General features: G+C 32.7%; 1 protein-coding gene across 1 annotated transcript in view; it reads right to left on the bottom strand.

Annotated features, from left to right (window-relative positions):
- The window catches only part of LOC130890803 (palmitoleoyl-protein carboxylesterase NOTUM), a 32,530-nt gene that overhangs the window by 5,743 nt on the left and 10,380 nt on the right, over positions 1-16,407 (bottom strand). The gene's annotated exons all lie outside the window — the stretch shown is intronic.

Here is a 16,407-nt window from a genome sequence, read left to right as displayed (position 1 = left end):
ATTTCTTTTTTACTTTGGCGTCATACTCTAGTCTCAGAATTTTACTTATTGTTTTTCTCTTACGTTTTAAAATAATTTTCCTCTGTATATAACTAGCTTCATGAATATTTTATAAATACTATGGTATATCTTTTTACTTTACTGAAGTATGCCACTACTCTATCTTGCCCTCCTTGGATCTATAAGAGCACTCCTCCAATCCGTACATTGCTCGCATCGGTGTCAAGAATGAAGTCCCCCTCTGATAATGGATTCCGTAATATCGACGCCGTTTCTTCAAATCTCGAATGCAGTGCGAAAGTCTTCATTCCATTGTAAAGTACTTGCTTCTTATGAGAGTCGAGTCTCTGGTTTGGCAACATCCCCATAAACGTGCAAACTCCAAGGAAACTCCTAACTTGATGTTTTTAGGTTGGTTGTAGTCATCGCTAAATGAAAGCAATTTTCTCTAGGTCTACTGCCACTCCTTCATTCACTCACTGTGCCACTCACTATATGACCTCTTCGGGCTCAACATATCCCACTCTCAAGTCTGTACTTCTCTGTTTCAACATAGTTTTATGAGTTGATGTAGACTCCCATATAGGATTTTACGATGGGCTCAATTTAGGCCCAGACTTGGGCCAAGTATGTACAGCTCTGGCCCTAACATGGAAGCCGTTATTGGCCCGAACTTGGTGGGACTCTGGGATGATAACAATGTCCCTCGCTTGGTTTGCAAGCCTGGACCAGGCCTGGTTGCTTGTAAAAATATATTTTTAATATATTGTTAATAAAATTATAGTTTTATAAGAAATTTCTTTTAATACACTCTACTAATTAATGTACATACAAATATTAGTTAAATAATTGAACATATAAAGATATTATACTATTTTTTATTGTCTTTTATGTATAAAAGTGTTTTATTCATAAAAAATTATTACTTTTAATATTAAGATATCTATTATGGATAAGATATTAGAACAAAATTTTATATAGTTATCCTGAGTTCGGCCAGGCTTGGCTGACTATTGAATGGTCGGGGCTTACCCAGACTTCAACCAGTTTGGGCCATTATCGGTTTGTCAAAGTCGGATTTTCCAGCGTTGGCCCAACCTAAGCCCCATCGTTCAAGTCTGGGGGCTCCTACATGTGCTATTTATGTCTTTTATTAATTATTCTTTGTTATTGTTCATTTGCTAATATCGTCTGATTATGCTATAACATTTTTTTCCTCATATTAATAATTAGTCCTTCTCAGTATGCCGTTCACAATTCAGAGGGTCTCCTTTTTTTATTCCTTTATTGATTTCTATCGATATGTCCTAAATTCCGTTAATTTCACGTTAATTATTTTCAATCTTCAATATATCTACTTCTTTTTCTATATGCTTTCTAATTACTGTATCAAAGAGACTTGAAGACTGTATTGTAATAATTCAGAAGTCACTTACAATTTTTTCTTCTCAATTGAATTGAAGTATGTTAGACAGTATTACAGTATAAAATTTCTTCAAGGTATTAGACCATCATCGACAGCCGACAACATTGGATGTGGTCAGAAGAAAAAGAAGTGGTCTTCTCATATACTGTCGGCATTTCTTTCAAAAAGGAAGGCCGTTGTGTTTATTGTTTTAAATGGTTTGACGATGAGTCATTAAACGAGGAAAAAAACAATTATATGCTTAAACATATTATATTTTTCAGATGATTCCGATACGCTTCGCCGATTAAAAAATCATTTAGTAAAAATTTTGATCTACCATCAACTCGAATTTAGTAAAAGCCGTAAGGTTTTAGGAAAGGTAACTTCATATTCATTTTTACCTTTCACTGATTGCTAGTATTTGCAAATGTACTTCTTAATTCAAATACTTGTTGAAAGTCTCTAAATAATATTTCTGCTTTCCATTTTGATTCAGATTTGAGTATTATTGCATCATATGTTGATTTTGCTTTCCTACTTGTTAAATAGTTATTTATCTAATTCCGATTTCAAATGGACCCTTTAAGTCACCCCTTGACATTAAGAAACGTTATATATCAGTTATGAAAAGTAGTTATGTAAAAACTTTACGTAACTGTTATTGTGTCATTATTTAAACTGATAATTAACTCATTATTTTAATTCAATAGATTTTTGAGATTTATAAACATTTTTTGGGTGAATATTTTCTTGAACTTCTTGTCTAATGTTACTTTCATTTGAAGCTGTGGTATTTACATGTATGCCAGGAGCTTGGCCCAGAAAGTTTTCTGAAATTCTTTTCTTATTTTCTAATGAACACTGAACATTGCCGAAAGCCACACTGTTGGATTTCCATCCTCCGTTTTGCTTTATTTTCAGAATGTTCGTTCCTGAGTCTTCCAGGAGAGACCCTGACGAGCGTCAGCGTCATGATGGCTCTAAGGTTCAACAGGCTTTGTTGCCCGGTAATTCAAATTCAAATTCAAATCTCAATAGCCTACTGGCAAGACGAACTCTGCAGAGATAGATTAAAGCACCTGGTCTGAGACAAGCTAAGACATACTTTTGTCTTTATTACCAATAAGTTAAACAGCGGAATTCGATTGGTGACTGACCTTTTAGCCAGAAACGGTCATCAAAGTCACCATATCCCTATATAGGATAATTCGAAATACCGCTGGTGCATATAGAAGGAAGAAACTATAGTCCATGTCATTGGTGAGTGCTCGGTGCTCTTAGGTACGAGGTTCAAACACTTAGGCAAGCCTTATAGTCGGCCAAGTGACTTAAAAGGTTCTAGCCAAGGTGCCTGATTAGCACAGAGCTCAAATGGGTCCGGAGTACCTTATTCAGGTACTAATTTGTTTGGCTTATTTGAAGGGTCTAACATTCGACCAAACATATTTTGAATGTAAGCCTCTACGCAGATATTTGAAGAGGAACAGCTATTCTAGAGTTATTAAAAATTATTTGTCATTGAATTTCAAATAAATGTTTTAAATCATTGTCTGATAGATATGTTACTACCGGTTAAATTGACAACATGCAGTTAGAAAATGTGATAAACTAATGTTTTCCTTAATTTTCTCACGATAAATCTTATTTCTCCTAGTTTATAAACGAAATTGGAATAAATGGGTTTTTTAAAAATTTCCTGAGAACCGTGGCTCACCAAACAAACGATTTTCTATAAAGAAACGGAAAAACACGTACATAAAAGAAATCGATCAGATCGTACATACATTTAAAAGTAAGAAAAACACCCGACCCATGTGGCCTTTTTCTTTTTCTTTTCGATTTGCGAATGAATTTGAATGTCATTACTTTTTACGATTGTCATCTCGTACTTGTTAAAGATGGGCGTACCAGTTATTTGGAACGGCAAACAACTATAGTAATTATACGTGTAAGTATAAGAAGAGATGAGTAAATATATTCAATGTAGGCTGTTGTGCAATTTCATTTGTTTTTGTTTTCTAATTTCATAATGACTCTTATACAAAACAATATCAATTTTTATATGAAATCATTTTTGAAATGGATAATTCAATATGTTTAATTGAATAACTGTTCTTGAAAAGAAAAAACAACGATAGCTGATATTATTTCGTCATCTTCCACCTTCATTGGTACTTTTATTCTTCATGGGTTGTGTGTTTGCTTGTCGGTATTAAAAGATCCCTTTTTTGAACTTGGTCTTAATTTTATCATAATATCACAAGGCAGCCGACTGATTTGAATACTTGAAATATCTCCTTATAAATGAAGTATTTGAAAGGAACTGGTTAGATCAAAGGCGGCGAACGCAGGACCGACTTTTAATTATTTACAGTGTGTGTATGTATTTAATAAGTTGATTTCCAGGAGGTGTCTACTAGACCAAGCGTCGTGTACAGTAACCTATTCAAGATATTAAGCAAATAATGATGTTTTTTAATCATTAAATAACGAATTTATTCAAATTTTTATTTTTTCTTTTCCGTTCCAAGTTTTTAATCAATTACAAATCATTTTATATTTAAATTTTAAAATAGTTTGCTGAATTTTTATTGAAAGATGTTTCTAAAAAGCGACTGTAGCTCTTTAAAAGTGTAATACTACTTGGATAGTTTTTGATACCGAAAGGATCTGGTTGTAAATTAGTTCGATCGGATTTATAAGGTTCAATATTAAGTGCAAATATACAAGGATGTATATCTTGAATTTCCAAAAACATAATGATATTACTACTAATGATGCCATCTAGTATGGGACAGGGTAAACTTATTTACCAAGCGGTGCCATTTTGCATCGCGCTTAGTGTGTTTGACAGTTGTGTAATGGTATGGACGTGAATCAAAAATTCAGTTGAAGGTAAGCTTAAAGTGATTTATACTATTGAATATATTTCATTACTATACATTTACTATCGTATCCCAAGTGTTTGCTAGATTTTGTGAAAGTTATTCACGTTTTTCGTGACAAACAAAGTGTTTTTATATTTTGGGGTTATGGTAATCATTCTAAGCGGGCAATACCGGTCATTGGCCGATATTACTTCTTATGTAATCATGAGACATTTTATTATTAGTTTGTTTGTAAAATAATGTCTCATTATCCACTTTATACTTGCCACGATACAGGGAAAGAATCACAACGAAAGAAAAATGATCAAAAAACGAGTTAAAAAAAGTTCTTGATGCCGTTAGTGCTGGAAATTCTGCCAAGAAGTTCGGCATATCCTTCAGAAGCTACAAGAAGAATATTTTTGGTTAAAAAATAGTTTATTCTGGTTAAAATATGAAAAGTTGATATAATATACTTGAAAAATAAGTAAAAGACAGTTCTTATGCGTCTCTATGTGTGATTTTCAAAGTAGAAATATAAATAATTTTAATATATTTGGTTTATTTCAACAAAAAAATAAATTTTGGTGAAAAATGGATCAATGCTTATGTGACCGCCATCCATTCCCCCATCTTACCCTATACTTTGTGTGGGTCTGTGATTAGAAGTGTTTTTAGTTACAACAAACAAAAACTGTGCTGAAATTTATGCAAGCTGTAGCTCATACTGCAAAAGGTATTTCAAAAAATGGATATAAAATAATTTCAGTTTTAATAACTTAAAACAGGGTACGTCAATATACTAATGCTTTTTAGATAACTCTAAAAAAGGTAAGTCTAATTATTTTCAATCAAAAGTACTGAAAACAGTTCTTTTGGAATGTTATTATTACAACATTGTAGTTTAAAGTAATAAAATAAGTTGAAGTAGCTTGAAGGGTCTTTATTAGAGAAAATCATTTATAAAAGAAAGCTTCTGAAAAATGTGTTTCATACCAAATTATATGTGTGATTAAATTTTGATGTTTTAAATTCATATAAAGGTGGGAGAAATAACTTGACAACTTTAAGATTTTGGTTGGGGCAAATATTTGAAAAGAATTAAATATTTAAGGGATATTAGTCCATTTCCAATAAAGATTGGATTGTTGATACAAATAAAATAATTAACAAACATATCGGTATATTCACTTTATGTTATTTATTGGAAAAGCAACAACTGTGTACTGAAGTTTAGTATTTCATACGTATTGGGCTCTTTTGAAGAATTTCTCGATTCTCTGAAGCCTCAAAGAGCTAGAGCGAGTGCAACCAAAGCAATTAGGACCGGCGCAGTTTCCTCAGTCTTAATAATAGAATTAATATGTCAGAAAAAAAATATTAATATTCTGTTAGGTTAAATAGTCAACATCGATTTGGATTAGAACAATTGACAGACCTAGTTTGATGTCTGATGAAGTTGTTGATGTCAACGTTTGCTTCATCGAATAAAGCAAAGCATTTAACAAAGTCAAGCAGATACAATATTGGAGCGGGAAAGAAATATCAACGTGGGGTAATAAAAAGCTGCCTATTGTCCACTTTAATCTTCAAACCTTATACAGAACAAGCCATAAAAAGAGCTTTAGAAAACAGTATCATTAGAATTGGCGAAAGATTGATGTGCAGATGACACAATCACATTTGCAGATAGTCTAGAAGATCTACAGATTATGTGCGTGGCAGGGTGTAGCCATCAATGTGATCTTAACTTGAGCTTAAGTAAGACAAAGTACATGATAATTAGTAAAACATATACAAATGATCAATAGAATCACTCCAAGGATATAAAAATTCACATCGATAGCAACAGATACCGATTTAGTCAAATCATGGATGTTGACTAAAGCATAGATTAAGAAACGACAAGTCAGTGCAGTTATAGGAAGATTTGAAGGATATAATGGATGGTTTGCCAAGTCCAAAAGACTACAAAAAGTCGACAGTAAAATAAGTGTGGAATATTTGGGTATTTGGGGTCTGGAAGTAAATTTGTGTAAAACGGAGTATATGTGTATTGGAGGAGAACAACAAAATTTATTACTTGAAGAAACACCTAAGCATGATAATCACAAAAGATGGAAGATTAAATGAAATAATCGCACAAAAAAATAACCAAGGAAGACAAGCAATGTGTACATTTTAATAAAATTTGATAGATTCTGTGGATTAATTACGACGTCTAAAACAAATTTATTGATTACATCAGAAATATGCTTTTGCTTGATATTTATGAGACGAATTAACGTTTTTGGTTACCATCATCAACTATTCTCCTTCACTGCTATTCCTCTCGGATTCAAATACAACAAGTACAACAAGGTATCGGCAAGTTATTTCGCTAAAATACTGGCACAAACTCAACTTTATGTCTCGTATGTTTCAACTCTAGATTTACAAAAACATTTCAAATTCTAAATGATTATATGTCAAACACACTCTACAAATTTCTTCCACTTTGTTTAAATAAAATATTCTGAATATGAAACATATACCAGAGTATAAATTAGAATTTTTACAGAAAAATTGCTGGTGGATAAACAAAAATATCATCGGTCAAAATATTTATCAAAACGTATAATAATGGAAAAAATATAATTACGTAAACGTTGTAAATATGATCGTGAATTTTTATTTCGAAGTTTGTTAGGTTGAGTAGTCGCTCCGTTAATTTAATATACCTGCTCTCTTAGAATAAAATAATAATTGGGAGGTAATAACAGTGCCCTGAAGAAGATATAAATGTAGCAATACATCAAAGAGTATCTGGTTCATCAGCCGGAGCATCTTTCGTTGTTATTTATTTGGCGTTTACAAAGAAACGCTTGTTGAAATTTCGTCTTTTGATGTCTACAAATATCTAGTGGAAATAACTAGATTGTATGTACTTCAATTGTTATAAATAACGTTCGGTTGAGAGAATATCATAAACTATGATTTGATAGGTATTGAACCACTATTTCGTAGATAAGAAACCTACGGTAATTAAAATAATGAACTCTCTGATTTCATAAAAATTAATTGTTTATCTCTATTCCAACAAATTTTGGCATTTTCCAAATAGATGAAGTTCATTTGTAATATCTGCATTGACGCATTATCAATGTTATCACTAAATGTATCGATTACATCCAAAATTTGGATCAGAATAATCATTTTTACATATTAAATGTTACAAGGCACTCAGTAAGTTGGCTGCACTAGATTACTGGACTAACTGCGTTGAGAATCCTCTACATTCGGATGAAGGAATATTTAAAGGTGTGCGGACAGAAAAAATACAAGGCATGGCTCTAGTTATATGGCTGTAGACAAGATAAAACCTCAATAGATGAAACAAAATCCTCAGTTTGAGAGTCACAAATACTGCAGCTAGGTAAACAGAAGATAGAACATGATAGGCTTAGTTATAGAGCTCGCGGGAGTCGCTTATCACAGACACAATTCAGAGAAGGCCACTGTTCTGTAATTGACAGGCTCTTAAGAACATACGGAGGAAAATCTTTTGACTTAATGGTAAAGCGTTGCTGGAGAGTCTCTATGATTTAAAGCTAGAGTGACTACGGCTAGCTTGGCCTTCTAATTCTTAGTATTGGTATATTAAATATTCTTTAAAATTATATTGTAGTGCTTTTTCAGTTTTTGAAGTGAATTTGGTGAAACAATGCTTTGTTTAAGTATGAATCCCTTTTATTTAGATGTTACATTTATGAAATTTAGCTGTATTTAGCCACGAAGCTTGAATTTTTATGAAAGAGGGGGCAAAAACAGAAAATTGTCACCTATCTTTGATATTTTTGTTACCAGATGCTTCCTTTTGAGTTAGCCAATTAGTCCTTTTAGATCCGGTGCCTTTGGTACTTAGTCAAAACCTAAATCCTCAATCATTTTTGATATAATGGTTAACAAATTATTACTGACTCTTACTATATTCATAATTTGTTTCTTTATTGAATTGCTCCATATATTATAAACATTTTTATCATTATAATAACTAGAAAGTGTATACAGAAATATTTTTGTTATTAGAATCGCCTCAAGGTTTTCGCCACTCTCCATTATTTAGAAACCCAATTAACAAAATGATAGTAGGAGTGAGAGCAATTCGCTAAGAGACTGAAAAAGGCAAAGAAACTAGTGATTTTATATTAATTACATATAGTTTGTCGTGACTAAATACATCGCTTTCAAGAAGAATCCATATTCTTGGTATAATGAAAACAAAGTAGAAAAAAAATTACGTTATGTAATAGAATTATTGTTAATAAATTTTTAAAATACCTGATCATTATCTGGCAGTACAAAGGGGCCGCTATTTACAGGGTCAGACTCAGACAATTTAAGAGCATTCAAAAAGAAATAAAAATAATTCAATGACTCCTTTGACAGTTAAAACTGATGTAAAGTGGAAAGATAATAGGAGAAATAATAAGAAATTATTTTGTATCAATGATTCAAAAATGCATCTATTTATCGACTGACAGATTCTTTAATTATTTCCATATTTAAAAAGTATCCATAATTGTTTCTGTTTAGTTTCTATTACAATTTATTTGATGTTCTCATAAATAGGATGAAAAACCTCACAGTGGATGTAGTTAAGCAATATTAGAAGGGAAAAAGAAATCTCTCCACAACCCTATTCATTGATCTATAAATATATCTAGCAGCTGTAGTATTTTTCTAAGTATCTCCTATCTTTATTCCTTGAGTTTGCTATTCGCTGATAAATCCATTATTATTTATATTTTTTAATCAGTTAGTTCTTCATTCTACCATCGTTCTTTGGTAATTTTAATCTAGTTAAGCTATAACATCAAGAAGTCGTGTGACTGACACACAGATCGCGCTGCCATTGTCAAATCCAAATGACGTTTACTAAGTACCAACTTTCAAAAGACTAAGTGTAAAATTTCATGACATTCCGATTAGTCAGAAAAAAGTGACAGTCATTTAAGTGAAGCTATTGGTGTTATTTTCCAAACAATGTTAACAAAACAATTTGTGATAATTTATCATTGCCTTTTGATGAAAAAAAATAATGTACAAGCTCAGGAATGGCTTCAAAAATGTTATCCGGATTCTGCTCGATCGAAAAGAACCATTTGTTATTGGTTTGCTGAATTTAAACGTGGTCGTACAGACACCGACGATGTGTAATCGTTCTGATCGTCCAATTGAGTTGGTTCTCCAGAAAACATCAAAAAAGTCGACAAACTGGTTATATCTAATGGTAAATTGAAATTTCGTGAGATAGCAGAGACCGTAAAGATATCAGAAGTCAGTGTGTTTACAATTAGTGCCGAGTTTACTAACAGTCGATCAAAACCAACAACGTGTTGATGATTCAGAGCAGTGTTTGGACATGTTAAGATGTATTAAATCAGATTTTTTGTTTCGATATGTGACAATGGATGAAACATGGATCCATAACTTTACTCCGGAATCAAAACGATCATAATCTGAGTGGACTACAGCCGGTGAACCACATCCGATGTTTCCAAAGGCAAAACAGTCAGCTGGAAAGGTTATGGCTTCAATATTTTGGGATGCACATGGAATATTGTTCATCGACTGTCTCCAAAGGAGAAAGATAATCAATAGCGAATACTACATAGAGTTTAAATGCCAAAATCAATGAACGGCCTCATATGTCGAAGAAGGAACTACTGTTTCACCGAGACAATGCATTAAGTCGATGGCAACTATTGTTAAATGGAACGAATTACACTTCGAATTCTTTCCTCATCCACCGTATAGTCCAGATATTGCCCGCAGAGACTACTGGCTGATATCAAAAAAATTCTCGCCAGTAATAAATTCAGCTCAAATGTAGTAGCAAAGCATTTATCGATACTAATGCAGCAATATTTAAAAAAAAAAATAAATTGAACAACTTTCATACACTCCTGACGTAGCTTCCTGCGAATTTTGGCTTTCCTTCTTTCCCAATTTACAAATACTGCTCGAAAATTAATTGTAATTATTCAAAAATTAATATTCAATCACCAACATGTTTTCCAACAGTATTTACATTAATTGCATTTTTTTCTCGAAATTGAAAATATTTAATTTGAAAGTATTTTTTTCTCATTTCTGCTTGTTATATCGTATCGTATTAACAGCCTAAACTATGTAAAAAACACGAGAAAGTAGAATACAATATCCCGTTTATGAAACTAGAAAATTATATCAAATAACTGAAATATAAAATGAATAATTTAATTTAAAAACAGTGTAGTATCTCGCTCGGCGAGATCAAAGAATCACAGAACCTCCTATTATCTTGCTACTGTCCGGTTGACGAGCTTTCTGTACCTAAACATAGTCGCAACTTTATATTTTTATAAGGTGAATAAACAGAAAGTATTGCCAATGAAAAGATAATATTGAACGAATTAAATAAGGAGAAATTACACAACAAATTAAAGTTTGTTCGACTACAGCAGGTGTGTTATGTATTCGTCATTTTTAATACGTATGCGTTGAGGAAAACATGGAAAATTTAAGTGCATCGTCTTTTGGGAAATTACTAAAATCCATCTTCATTCATTTTCAAATAACATTGTTGAAAACAGACTTGGTTAATCGACTTAACCTTTTTATTCTGTCCAATAGACCCCATTAGTAAGTGAGGTATTAAACTTTAGTTCTGAAATTTTTTATTATACCCGTAGAAACAAAAATAAATTAAAAACAATCTTTTTCTGGTAACCTAAAAATGCAAATGAAGAAAATACCGAGCCTGTCGAATTGTTGATCCGTTTTATTAAGTAAAATATAGGGGAGAATGATATTTCTACCCTGACGATAACCCCTTACTTAAAAGTAAAGGTAAATACGAGGGTGGTTCAAATATAAACCGGTAGTTTTGAATAAACGTGCCAAAAACATAATGTCGTGAAAATGGCTGCACTGGATGCTAGACTGGTTTGTTACGAAACGTAGAGAACAACCGGATCCGCCTAACCTCACTTTTTAGTGTACTTATAGCCATGAGCAAGAAGGTTATATCATAACCTATTGTGCAACGCATCATTTATCGTTTTTTTGATGAAATATAATGTAAAATCCGCAGAAATAATTCGAAGTATTACCGCGCTGTAGAAAAACTCATTTTGGAAAACTGACGCAGTACTGTACGTGATATGGCTGTAAATTAGGCATCAGCAAAGATAGTATTGAGCAATTAATTCATGAACAGTAAAATTTGAGCCAGGCTAGTTCCAAGATTTCTGAATTTTGAGTAGAAGTTCACATTCACACAACTTGGGTTTGGAAATACTGCAAAACCCTTCTTATAGTTCCGATTTATCGCCATGCGACTATTATTTGTTTGGTCAATTTAAATAAGCATTTGGCTGACTGGGATTCAATAAAATAGCGGAGGTTTAATCCTTCGTGCGCGAATAGTAATATAACAAGCCGTGAGAGATTTTCACGAAAAAAGCATCCGGAAATTTCTGGAGATAGACGATACAATGCACTTTAATATAAGAATCGTTTTCGGCCAAGTGCTACTATATAAGTTTATCCAAAAGCAAACAGCCAAGATAAATGACGGTATAATTAACTATAACTCTTATAATCATTTACTGTTTTATTTATACAGCCAATATAATAGACTTCTTGGGCCTCGTGTCATCAGAAGGAATCGTTAAACCTGATGATCTTGCTGAAGACTATGAGTAAAAATTATCAAATTATTGTATTGTCATCTGTCCTTAACAATTATGCAAAATTTTAATACATCTAATCGTACAAGATGGGTAAAAAACGAGGCCATGTTATATGCTACCCCAGGTAACACTAATAATAATCATCATGGTAAGATTTTATGAATCTATTAAATTGTCATTGGTTTTTAATACCATAAGTATGCGATTAAATCAATTCGATGTTTTGAATAAGAGTAAAATCAAGTGCAAACATTCCGTTACATACACACATACAAACGCAGTAAAGAAATGGAAATGACTCGAAAGCAAAAACTAATGTTTGAAAATGCATTTCTATTTTCGTTCATTGACTGAGAAGAATTGACTAACAATTCCGTGGTAGTCAGGATACAGAAGTAAAATTGTCAGATAACGAAACTGTTTAAGATGATATATAACCAAATATTATTTATCAAACATAATTTTGTATTATTACAATTATTATATTTAAAAATTTAAAACTGACGATAGTGTATAAATATAATTTGCGAATTGCCCCCGTAATATGAAATAATCAAAAGTTCTCTTGGCCAAAACAGGAGGAAAGAGCAAAGCAAATCCAAAGATCAAATCATCAGCAGCCTTCGTTAACCTGTAATTGAGAAGTTTTACGGTCCGACAAGGGGCGCTGTACGCGGCAGGAGGAGCATGTCGTTACTTGCGCTCTCATTACGATTGTGGCGCGCCGTTTGATCTTGCAATTAGTGCGACACGGTCGTGGCAGAGGCCCTTATTACACCAAGATACAAAGTAGTGCCGCTGACGACGATATAAAGGCATATACGCAACAGAAAGCGGCCTCTCTCTACCGGTTCACCGCAGGTACTTCCGTTCTACCTTCTACCTCTTCTTCTACTTATTATTATCCGCGATGTTGACAAACTTACTTAGACGATTAAGCGTATTAGAATTAGGATCATAATTTGGGACTGTTACTTCCATTATATGTATAAATAATTAATTAATGTGTATTTTTCAACTCAGGTTTCAGGTCAAAGTGTTTGGTTTGGTTTGTTTTGTTTTACGCAGGTTCAGTTGCTTCTATATTCTATATCAATGGTGAAAAGGAACTCTGTCCTTTAGTAATTATCCTATTTTAAATGCAGTCCGTTTCGAAAACAGATGACATGCTGGCTTCCCAGTTCCTCAACCTTCTAGTCTGTATATTTCTTTGATTCACTCGTTGCAGAAAATATCCATGTAAGAAAATCTTAATATATCTTAAATCAAGATATATGCTAAAGAATAAATACATTTGTGTTTATGACCTACAAAGAAAAAATTGATCGACTGTTGATTTAAAAGCAAGAAAAAATTCTTGTTGTATAATAAAAGGTACATAGTGCTAACGACAATTTGTCGTCAGAGAAACTAATCCAAAAAGACATTGAGGAGAGCTCGCAATCATCGCTTGACACGTAATTGACGCTTCATCCACCCTACGGCTCCGAATTGGCACTCAATGATTACAAAGATAAGTTGCGTGGACTCCAATTTTTATTGCCCGAAGAAGCTAATGAGGTGTTCATATTTTAGAGCTATAATCATCTAAGTGGACAAAGTTCTTTGAAGGGTAGGTCGATCACCTGTTAAAGTATAGATATAGAAGACTCATATTGTGGAAAACAATGAAAATATCAACCTCTTTATATTAGCTTGATCTGTGTTTGTCTTTGTATCTATCTATGTAATATAATTTTTGTGCACGGTGAGTTTCATTAACTTAAAAACATTGAAGTAACCAGAAACTTTATATACCAATGATATTAGTATAATTTTATAAATTTTTCGTGGATTCCTGATTAGGATCAAGATCAAGAAAGGGATTATGAATCATTAAAAGATGAACAGAATTTTTCAACAGGAGACATTTTAAGGTCAATCCAACAAAAAATTGAAAGTACACTACAATAATTTTATAGTGGAAACAAACTATAAAATAGAAGTATCCACCATATTGCAACCCATAGTGACCAAACGGTACTATATTCATAAATGCGATGCCTGCGAAAGCAATGTAGGATGCTGAAATATGATCTTGAACATAAATTGTTCAATATATGTGTCTTACCGTAGCTTCTTCCTGTACCAGGAAGATTTACGATAATTTCTATAGACAATAGATTGAAAATTAAGTTATAGTTCTTCAGGTCTTCATCTCAATTATTCATAGGTTAATGTTTGTTATAGTTGATTCAGATTTTGCTTCTGCGTCGTAAATCACAACAGTTTTTTATACCTATTGTATATTCTCGACTTGCACGCCGTATTTAGGATGTTTTTTCAATATAAGGAGCCCAGTACTTGTCATATTACGCATGTTGGGAATGAAATGACTTGGTCAATGGTATTGTTTCCTACTACTAGTTTGCATGTCTAGGGTTCACTGTTAGTTTTGTTTCGTTCTTACCACCTATAATATCTTTTAACAACATCCAAATACAATTTTCTGATTCGTACATATCAACCTGCATGTCATGTCCAAACTTTTGTCACAATTATTTTCACTTTCTCTCTCAAAAATACGATACGGTTCTCTATTGTTAAAGTTTGTGGATGTGGATATTGGGTTGTGTTCTGTCTGTTGTTTTAGATCTGTCCGTTTACGATTTAATGGTATCTCTGTTTATTTCTTGTATGGTGTTATGATCCCACTTCTACAGCTTAGTATTGAGGTAATTTTTTTCTCAAAGCTTGACTTTTTCAATGCGTTATATTGAGACATGTCCCAGGTTTGGTAACAGTAACAGTCTAAGTGATTTTTTCCAGTACTATGTAGAGAGGTGGGAGATTTAGAATCGCTTCTAGTGCAGCAAGCAAGCCAGTCTTTGTACTTTTGAGAGATTGTTACTTGTGGTATTCAGATTAGATCTAGTGCCCCAAACCACTGCCCCAAATTATGTGATGATTGGTGTCACAATATCCGCAGTGGGATCTTTGGGTTACAACCTCCATTACTCCCTACGAAATTTCTGCATCTCTGCATTCCTGAATCTCCTTGACTATTTCTATTATTTTAGAATTTCAGCGACTTTTTAATGCAAAGGTGTTAGCATTATTCCATGTTTTATTATTAAAATTTATAATCAAAAATTATATTAACAAATTTTGTATGTAGAATCAATATTTTGATTGTGTTAGTTTCAAATTTAATTTCGATATTTCAATCCAATTATATTGGTAGTTATGTAACGTATAAAAACTTTGTTCTTCTTCAATCGAGTCCAATCCTGCTTGTCAATGATAAAATAAGAAGAAGAAAGAGAGAGAAGTAGAGTTTAGCTTGTTGTTGCTTTTTCACCTCATTAATAACGGCGTGTCGGAACAAAGTGACCATCATAATCTAGCACAAAATTTTACGCCTGGCAAAAATGCGCGTAGCATGCGCCTATGTCCACCGACCGAGTAGTCGAGCCTTTGTCGGCTTTCAATAATAATTATTTAACGGAAGAGTAGTATATAGTATGTTGTAGTAAAATACGGAACGGATACTAGTGAGAGAGAGGCCAACAAGATTTGTGGTACTACAGAAACGTTGCCAAGTTTTACGCTGAAAAAAACATTTTAAAATCAATAACGCGTTTACTTTTTTGAAAAATTGAATTAACAGGTTAAAGTTGAAATAATACAGAAGAGGAGGAAACTTAGATATATAAGTAAACAATTTATTTTACGCACAATTAGCTAAAGTAAAGTAATTAATCCTAGAAGACTTCCTGAACTACGGTTGTCAATTAATAGCCTTAGTCTTTTAGAGTGTATTGGCCATTTTGGAGCCACGGCAATCAACAGACCCTTGAAGGATGTAGGACAGTTGGGCGCCTCCCGAAGATTAGCGGGGCATACCTATCTACCTTTTTTCTTTTTCCACTTTGCACATTATATTGAAGACATTGTTAGTGTGTGCATCATGGAATTTATGTTGAGTGCACATGGAAAAAAGTTAATAATTTATACCAGGTTTATTTTAGAAATATAAAGAAACAGTTAATGTCATTATGTACAGATGAACAGAGAAGTTCGGATCGATTGGTGAGGATAAATTGTTGTTTTGAAGTTTAAAAGTGAATATAATTTTTTTAAATTTAATTCATTTTATCCTTTCCGTTATTATGGAAATTTCAAAATGGATTAAAACGTGAGGCAATGGACGACTTGGTAGAACGACGTACGAAAATTATTAATCGCTGACGTCTGAAAAGTGTCCTATGGGATTAAGGCGTTTTAAAGTTAGAAGTAACTGTTTAACAATTTCCCAACTTGAACAGCGCTTGAATGTTGAAATAAGAAGGAAAAAGCTGGAGCTAAATAACAAAATTGTGAACTGCTTGGAAATAAACAAAAATATGAATTTCAAGTAGATAAGTCAGAAGAA

Source organism: Diorhabda carinulata, chromosome 2, assembly GCF_026250575.1.
Source record: "Diorhabda carinulata isolate Delta chromosome 2, icDioCari1.1, whole genome shotgun sequence".
NCBI classification, from domain to species: Eukaryota; Metazoa; Arthropoda; class Insecta; order Coleoptera; family Chrysomelidae; genus Diorhabda; species Diorhabda carinulata.
The sequence above is the reverse complement of the archived record's forward strand: the minus strand, read 5'-3'. Positions and strand labels throughout refer to the sequence as shown.